Consider the following 8424-nt stretch of genomic DNA (forward strand, 5'->3'; position numbering starts at 1 on the left):
GAAAGGTATATTACATACTGTGAAAGGGGAATGAATCTGTTCAAAGGGAAGGAATTACTGAGATGAGAAGGACAAGAGAGGGAGGGGGAAAGAGATATATATCTATGTATGCATCTATGTATGGCTTAAATAATCGTACTATTGCTTTCTGCAGGTCTATGGAAAGGAGCAGTAAATGCATACTTTTTTCCTCTTCTTAATTTTTATAACATCTCCTTTCTTCCTCTAATTTTGTATGCATATATCGGGGAATCTAAACAACTAATTTGAAGATAGCACTGTGCACTAAAACAAAAAATGTCAAATTATATTATTTTGTTTAGTGAAATTCTGTATAATTTCTAATTATTGTTATTTTGTATTCTCCTTAAAAAATAAAAAATAAGAAATAGAAGGCAAGTGTGAGGGGAGAAGTGCTCAAGGAAGGTATGAGCTGGTGTGGGGAGGCTAAAGTTCCCAGGATCCCTGTTGTCACCAAAATGTTGCCTCATCAGTTGTCAGGTCACTATAGCTGGTAGGTACCTGACCACCAGGCTACACTCCAGGTTTGCCCCAAGGCCAGAGAGGACCCCATCAGTTACAGGTTAACCAGCAGCTGCCATGCCTTGTACACACAGCACATTGGGCTGTAGGTGTTTGTACTGGAGGTGTTGCTGAACTGCCCAGAGCCCCAGGGCTGCACTGCCCTGAACCTACACATACAGCTCAAGGGCACTTTGAGGGGCTGGGTAGGAAGGAAAGCAAGTTCAGTACTTCACAGAAACACACGAACAGTGAGATCCAATTCCTCAAGTCCCTTCCCTTGGCAACATGGAGCCTGGAGGTGAGTCCTTGTAGGAGTCACTCTTCCCAGTAGCAGCCCCAGCTGTCCCTGCCCTCACCACTCCTAGCGTAGCTCTAGCTTTGGGGGTTCCAGAGCACTCAGACAGCCACTCTCCCTGGCCCTTCTTTGCAACTTGGCTTCCAGCAGATCACAGCCTCCTCAAACAAACAAAGGCTGGCTGCAGCAGCTCCAGCACAGCTGTGCTCCATGGCGCAAAAGTTTCCTCCACACCTTTCAATGAGCAGGAAATCTCGCAGGCCTGGTGCTCAGACTGTTGTTATAGGCAGCTGAATTAGATAGAAACATTATAGGCAGGCAGATAGGGCCAGGCCCTCAAAGACACAAGGTGAAAGACAAGGTGGCTTTGCAACTTGGAAGAGACAGACACTCCCATATGGGCCATACCTCAAGAAAAAAGAGGAAACAAATGCGGCTACATACATCCCTAGGGATGGGCATCAGGGATTGATATTCTAAATAGGTATCAATCACCTTGAAAGAGCCCAAATGAATCACTAGCCTAACACCCAACAGGAAGAAATCCACCCTGTCCCATATTCATGTCTGCTTGCTACATGACTTGCTTCCCCATTTGGTAATGGATTTAATCAATTTTACCTGAGCAATGATGCTTGTAATCTCATTGGTTGACCAAAGTTTTGTCCTACCTACCTCATGTACAACTGAGCGAGTTCCTATGTCTTCTCCACCACCTTAGACCCACCTCACCACATTGTTTTCCTCTATAAAAGTCCCTGGAAGAGACAGCTTTCCAGGTACAACCCTCTCAGGACCCCCTCCTGTCCCTCTCTCGGACAGGAGCTTTCTTTCCCCCAATGAATATATTCTGCTCATAAAATCCATTTGTTCCTAAAATTCATTCTTCAGTTTTAGAGAACATGAACTCTTCCAGGTCATGTTGGGATATCATTTTCCCTTGTATCAAGGCAAAAGCAGCAATCAGAGGGGAAAAGGCCAAGCTGAACCGGCTGAAGGGTGTGCTTGTGGGGCTGCGGCTGAGGACCCGCCAATGCCTTGTCTCACTTAGCAGAGCCAACCTCAGACTGCAACCAGCCCTGGCAGGACGGCCAGCCTCACCGCCTCAGCCCTCGGCCCCTCACCGTCGGTGGGGGTGCAGGGGCCTGCGGGAGAAGCCCAAAGGCCGCCACTTCCTCCAATGCCAATGCCAACAGAGGGGAGTAGTCTCCAGAGGAGGGGGAACCCTCTGGAGTGTGTCTGCCCTCCAGGCTCCAGCCCGAGCCAGCCACGCTCTCCACCGTGCTCCAGTCGCCCTCCAGGACTGTCTGTGCCCGAGCTGCTCCGGCCCCTGCAAGGGGCGTCCAGCTCCAGCTGGGGCCCAGTTTCCAAGCAGTGTGAGGGTCCCATCCTGTATCATCCTGGGTACAGCTCGCCCATTCAAAGTCCGACGCCGAGGCACCGAGCCTCCAGGGCTTACCTTAGACACTATGAGCCCCTCGCAGTGATCCAGACCTCCTTTCACGGTGAAGTCCTAGGGCGCACCCCCTTGCAGTTGCACAGGGACATACTGGTAGGACGCTGGCGGGTTCTCCATCCTGTGCTCTGCTCCGGCGCCGCCCGCCAGGCTCCTGCTCCGTGGGGGCTACGCTGCCTCCGCCCACAGCAGCTCCACCACCATCGCTCTGCAGCGCTACGCCACCCGCACCGCCCTGCTCCGCCTCCTCTCCGGACTGGAGACGCTGGGGCAGTGAGCGAGCCCAAGGAGGAAATGACACGGAGCTGGAGAAGGGGGAGCGAGGGGGGAAGGAGAAGGAAAAAGAAAGAAAGAGAAAGAAAAAGGGACAGAGGCAGAGGGGTAGTGGGCTAGAAAAGAGGGCGATGGGGAGAGGCAGACCCTGGGACCGCGCCTAGGGGATCTCTGAGCAGTGGGAACCAGGCAAGGCCTCACATCAATTGTTACATTGTTTCACTCAAGCAGGCCCCTCTTTGGTCCTCCTCTCTGCTGCCGAGTTCCCCGCCCCTGCAGCCTGCACAGGCAAGGGGAGGTTAAAGTCCTTAGCTTGGATGGCCAATGGCTGAGTGGGCTGAAACCCTGGTTTCCTTTTTTTATTTTCTATAATTTTATTGAGAAACAAATAGCAATGAGACAATTTCAAACCAAATTGGTAGGACAGTTTCAATAATTAACACATTGCATACATTCTTCCTAGTGGTTAATTGCTGTACAAGATGCGAACTTGATATCCTATTTACAAACACTATTAGAAAAATCACTATTCATGAAGATAATGTAACTATAAAACTATCCTAACCATTTTGAACACAAAGATACAAAATGGACATTCATCTGTATCCCCTTTTCTTGTTGAGTTCCCGTATTTGAATATTATAGGTGTGTGAACTCAGCAAAATATTCCAAAAGAGTCCAGTAGTCCATAATAGTATTGGGTTTTCCGCTTCATTGGCAATGTCAGAAATTGTGGACCTGAGTCCTCTACAGCGCAACATAACAGCATGGCTTGACTTCTTATAATTCACTTTTATACTTTTCTGATGGATGGTTAAGAACAAGATAAAGCAAGACCTATGCAACAGGAGTTGTAGCTTTTGTATCTGATAAGGTAAGTGAAATCCCCTCAGGATTAATCCTGAGACCCTGTACCTCAGATTGTAGAGCCTTTGTCAGTGTCAGCCATGTGGATTTGTCACGGCCATTGATTGGCCAATGTGCTCTCTGTGAAAGCCTGAGAGAATGTTTTCTCTCCATGTGACTCTCCTTAGGCACACTCTACATCATCAATCACTTTCCTCTTTGGCTCCATAATCTCCTTGATCAGAACATTTGGGACACAACTGAGTTACATCTCCTTACAGTACAAGTTCTCATATGTCCTGAGTCTTAATTGACCTTGGAAGGCTAGGGCCAAAATGTTGACTTTCCTTTGTGGCCCTCCTTTTTCTGAATTTTGGTCTGCAAATTTAAGATGTTATTCTTCCAGAAGAAAAGCTTATTGTTATTACCATACAACCTAGGCTGTTAAGCTTGACCTCACTATCTGTCTGAATATCAAACATCTTAGGCATAATATGGAACAGGTATTAATCATCAAGCATTGATATGCTAAACTTTAAGTCCCTACAGAATATGAAAAAACAATTAAAAATTACAATATGTTTAAAATAGGAATAAGGAATTATATGCTTCTTATGTTTACACATACGTCCAGAAATCTAACCATATACAATCTTGAAGCAGCACAGTCCCACAATATTCCTTTTCCTATCTCTTGCCTTTATTCACCGCAACCTTCTTTTTGAACAATCTTCTTCCCGAGAGAGAGAGAGAGCATGGCATCAACTGGCATGTTATGACAAGCAACCTGTATTCAGAAGACCAGAATGACAGGCACACCAAGCATGAACCTACTATTACAAAGTGCCATCTTCACTGCAGTTGCTTAGTTCACAGGTGTCAGTGTATATAGTTAGTCAGGGTGAGAATCTGTCCAATTAACTGCTAGCTTCCAAAATCTTCTGAAGATTCTAAAGATCATTGCCATACCTTCTGCATATAACTTATGACTTGTCACTGTCATTTTTCCTAGCTCTTCTCCTTTCCCTTTTGTAATTATTTAGTCCTCCATTTCTTGCGTTCCTTTTAGTTGTTTTATAACTTTCTATTTATATTTCTTCTATTGAGTTCTTATACTAGGGAAACTATATGATATTTACACATGTGTGTCTGGTTTGTTTCAATTATGAGTATATCTTCAAGTCTTATCCACTTCAATATAAAAGCTTCGAGGTAATCATTCTTTATAGCTGAGTAATACTCCATTGTGTAAAAATACCACATCTGTATCTTGGTTGTTTTCAAGATTTGGCTATCACAAATTGTGCTGCTATAAACATAGGCACACATACGTCACTATGATATGATGTTTTCAGATCCTCTGGGAGAATTCCCAGTAGAGGAATAGCTGTTTAAAATGGATTTCCAATCCAAGTTTTCTAAGGAGTTTCCACACTGATTTCCATAACGGTTGCACCAGTCTACACTCCCACCAGCAGTGGAGAAGGGTTTCTTTTCCCCCACAGCCTCTCCAACATTTGTTGTTGGGTGATTTCTTTATGATAGCCATTCTTTCTGGGGTGAGATGATATCTCAATGTGGTTTTAATTTGCATTTTTCAGATGGCTAGTGATGTGGAGCATTTTTTCATATATGTATTCACTTCTTTAATTTCGTCCTCTGTGACATGTGTGTTCATCTCAGATGCCCAATTATGGACTGGCTCTTTAAATTTTGGGGCCCTAGTGTGTTTTAGTTTTTTATAAATTCTAGAGAGCAGACCTCTGTCTGAGTACTTGTTTGTCAAGAGTTTTCCAAATTTGTGGATTGTCTTTTCACATTGTTGGTAATTTCTTTGGAAGTGCAAAAACTTCTGAATAAGAAGAGGTCCCAGTTGTTAATTCTTTCAAGTGTTTCCCATGTGATTTGATTTCTGTCCATGAACTCTTTGCTTACCCTTATGTCTTCAAGATTTCCTCCTACTTCCTCTTCCAGGAGATTTAGTCTTTCTGTTTTAATGTTGAGATTTTTAATCCATTCTGACTTTAGCTTAGTACATGGTGGTAGATCTGGGTCAAATTTTAGTTTTCAGCATGTAAAGAGCAAGTTTTTCCAGCACCATTTGTTAAAGAGCTTATCTTACTTCCAGTGAGTATGTTTGGCCCTTTTCTCAAAGATAAGGTGGCTGAGTATGTTTGTAGTGCCTTCAGCATCTTCTAATCTATGCCATTGATTTTCAGGTCTATTTCTTTGCAGGTACCATGCTGATTTTTTCACAGTAGCCTTGCAGCATAATTTCAAGTCAGGAATTGTAATGCCTCTTGCCTTGTCTTTATTGTCCAGGATTGCCTCTGCTATTCTAGGTCTTTTCTAGTTCCAAATACATTTTAGGAATGATTTCTCTAGATCTTTGAAATATGTTGGTTGTAGTTTAACAGGGATTAAAATAAATCTGTACAGCAATTTTGGGAGTATGGCCATCTTCACAGTGTTAGCTCTTCCTATCCAGGAGCATGGAATATCTTTCCATTTTCTGAAATCCTCTACAATCTTTTTTTTTAAGAGTACTGTAATTTTCCTTGAAAAGGTCTTTGACTTGTTTAGTTAGGTTAATTCCAAGATATTTCATTTTACTTGGTGCTATTGTAAAAGGTATTATTTGTCTAATTTCGCTGTCAGTGTGTTTGTTGTCTGTGTAGAGGAATGCTATTGACTTTTCGGTATTGACTTTGTATCCTGCTATACTACTGAATTTGTGTATTAATTCTGGAGGTTTCTTGGTGGAGTTTTTTGCATCTTCCAAGTAAAGTATCATGTCATCTGCAAATAATGATAATTTAATTTATTCTTTACCTATTCTTATTGCTTTTATTTCTTTCTCTTTTCTAATGGCTGTAACTAATGATTCCAGAACTATATTGAAGAGGAGTGGTGATAGAGGACATCCTTGTCTTGTACTAGATCTAAGCTTACAAGATTTCAGTTTTTCCCCATTTGGGATTATGTTAGCCATTGGGTTTTCATAAATGGCTTTTACCAGATTGAAGTAGAGGCTATCTATTCCAATTTTCTGTAGGACTTTGAACATGAATGAATGTTGGACTTTTACAAAAGCCTTTTCGGCATTGATGGAGATGATCATGTGGTTTTTAGTTTTCGCTCTATTGATATAGTGTATTACATTTATAGATTTTCAAATATTGAACCATCCTTGAATCACTGGGATGAATCCTACTTGGTCATGGTGTATGATCTTCTTGATGATTTGCTGTATTCTGTCTGCTAGTATGTTATTGAGGATTTTTGTATCTATGTTCATGAGGGAGATTGCCCTGTAGTTCTCCTTTTTAGTTGCCTGTTTCCCTGGCTTTGGTATCAGTATAATACTTGCCCCCAGGAATGATTTTGAGAGGATTGCTTCCTTTTCAATTTCATGGAAGATTTAGAGGAGTATATCTCAAAATCTACATCTTCTGTAAATTTCTTGTAGAATTCAGCTGTGAATCCATTCGGACCTAGACTTTGCTTTGTCGGTGGATTTTTATTACATCTCATATTTCATTGGCTCTTATTAGGCTACTGAGAGTGGTTATATCTTGTCGATTCAGTTTTGGCAATTTGTACCTTTCTAGGAATTTGTCCATTTCTTCTGTGTCTTCTATTCTGTGAGAGTTAAGATTCTCAAAGTAGCTAATGATAATCTTCTGAATTTCCACTTGGTCTTCGTAATTACACCCCTTTCTTTCCTTATTACTTGTGTTTGAATTTTTTCTTTCCTTTTTTAATGAGGTTAGCTAGGGGCTTATCTATTTTATTTGATCTTTCAAAGAACCAGCTTTTTGTTTCGTTAATTTTTGAAATGTTTTCTTAGTCCCAATTGAATTCATTTGTGTTATAATCTTTATGATTTCTTCTCCTCTTTGGGCTCTGGGTTTGGTTTACTCTTCCTTTTCTAGATGTCAGAGGGCAGCATTAGGGTATTTATTTGTTCCCGTTCTTTTTTCCCATGTGTGAGTTCACAGCTATGAATTTCCCTCTGAGAACTGCTTTCATCGTATCCCATAAATTCCCATAAATTGTGCTTGACTTTTCATTGAATTTTAGATATTGCTGAATTTTTTGTTTATTTTCATCTGTAACCCATTGGTTGCTGAGTAGGGTGTCACTTAATTTCCTTGTATTTAGGGGTGTTTTTGTGGTTTCTTTTTTCATTTATTTCCGTATTCATTGCACTGTGGTCAGATAATACGCATGGGATATTTTCTGTTTTCTTGTATATATTTAAGCATGACCTATGGACCAGTATGTGGCCTATTTTAGAAAAAGACCCATGTACAGCTGAGGAAAATGTGTATTCAGCTGTGTTTGGGTGGAACACTCTGTATATGTCCAACAAGTTCATTTGTTTCAAGCTCTGGTTCAGTTTTGTTATTTCTTTGTTAAGTTTTTATCTGTTTGACCTATCTTTTTGGGATATTGGGGTGTTAACGTCTCCCATTAATATTGTGGTATTGTATAGTAGATTTTTCATTTCCATTAAGGTTTGCTTTATATAGTTGGGTGCTAATGTATTTGGTGCATACATATTTATGAGTGTTACCTTTTCTTCTTGAACTTTTTCCCCTAACCAGTATATAGTGGCCTTCTTTATTTCACTTGATCATTCATGGTTTGAAGTTGAGACTGTCTGAGAATAGGATTGCTACCCTGCTGTTTTCTGAGATGCTGGGGCATGTAGTATTGATTTCAATCCTTTGACTTTCAGCCTACGAATGGCTTTATGAGTTAAATATGTTTCTTTTATACAGCGTATTATTGAATTTTGTTTCCTAATGCACTGTGTCAGTCTATTTCTCTTAATTGTTGAATTGAGTCCATTTACATTGATGGTTAGAATTGAGATGTATTGACTTATGATTGACATGTTATTTACCTGTTGTCGTTTACTCCTTTTTCTCCTGTGTTTCATTGTTTGCCCTATTTATTTGGTTGCTTCTGATCTCATTCATGGAGTTTGACCATATTTGTCCCTCTCTAGAACATCTTTCAG

Source organism: Octodon degus, unplaced genomic scaffold (genome assembly GCF_000260255.1).
Source record: "Octodon degus isolate 3935 unplaced genomic scaffold, OctDeg1.0 scaffold00263, whole genome shotgun sequence".
Lineage (NCBI taxonomy): Eukaryota > Metazoa > Chordata > Mammalia > Rodentia > Octodontidae > Octodon > Octodon degus.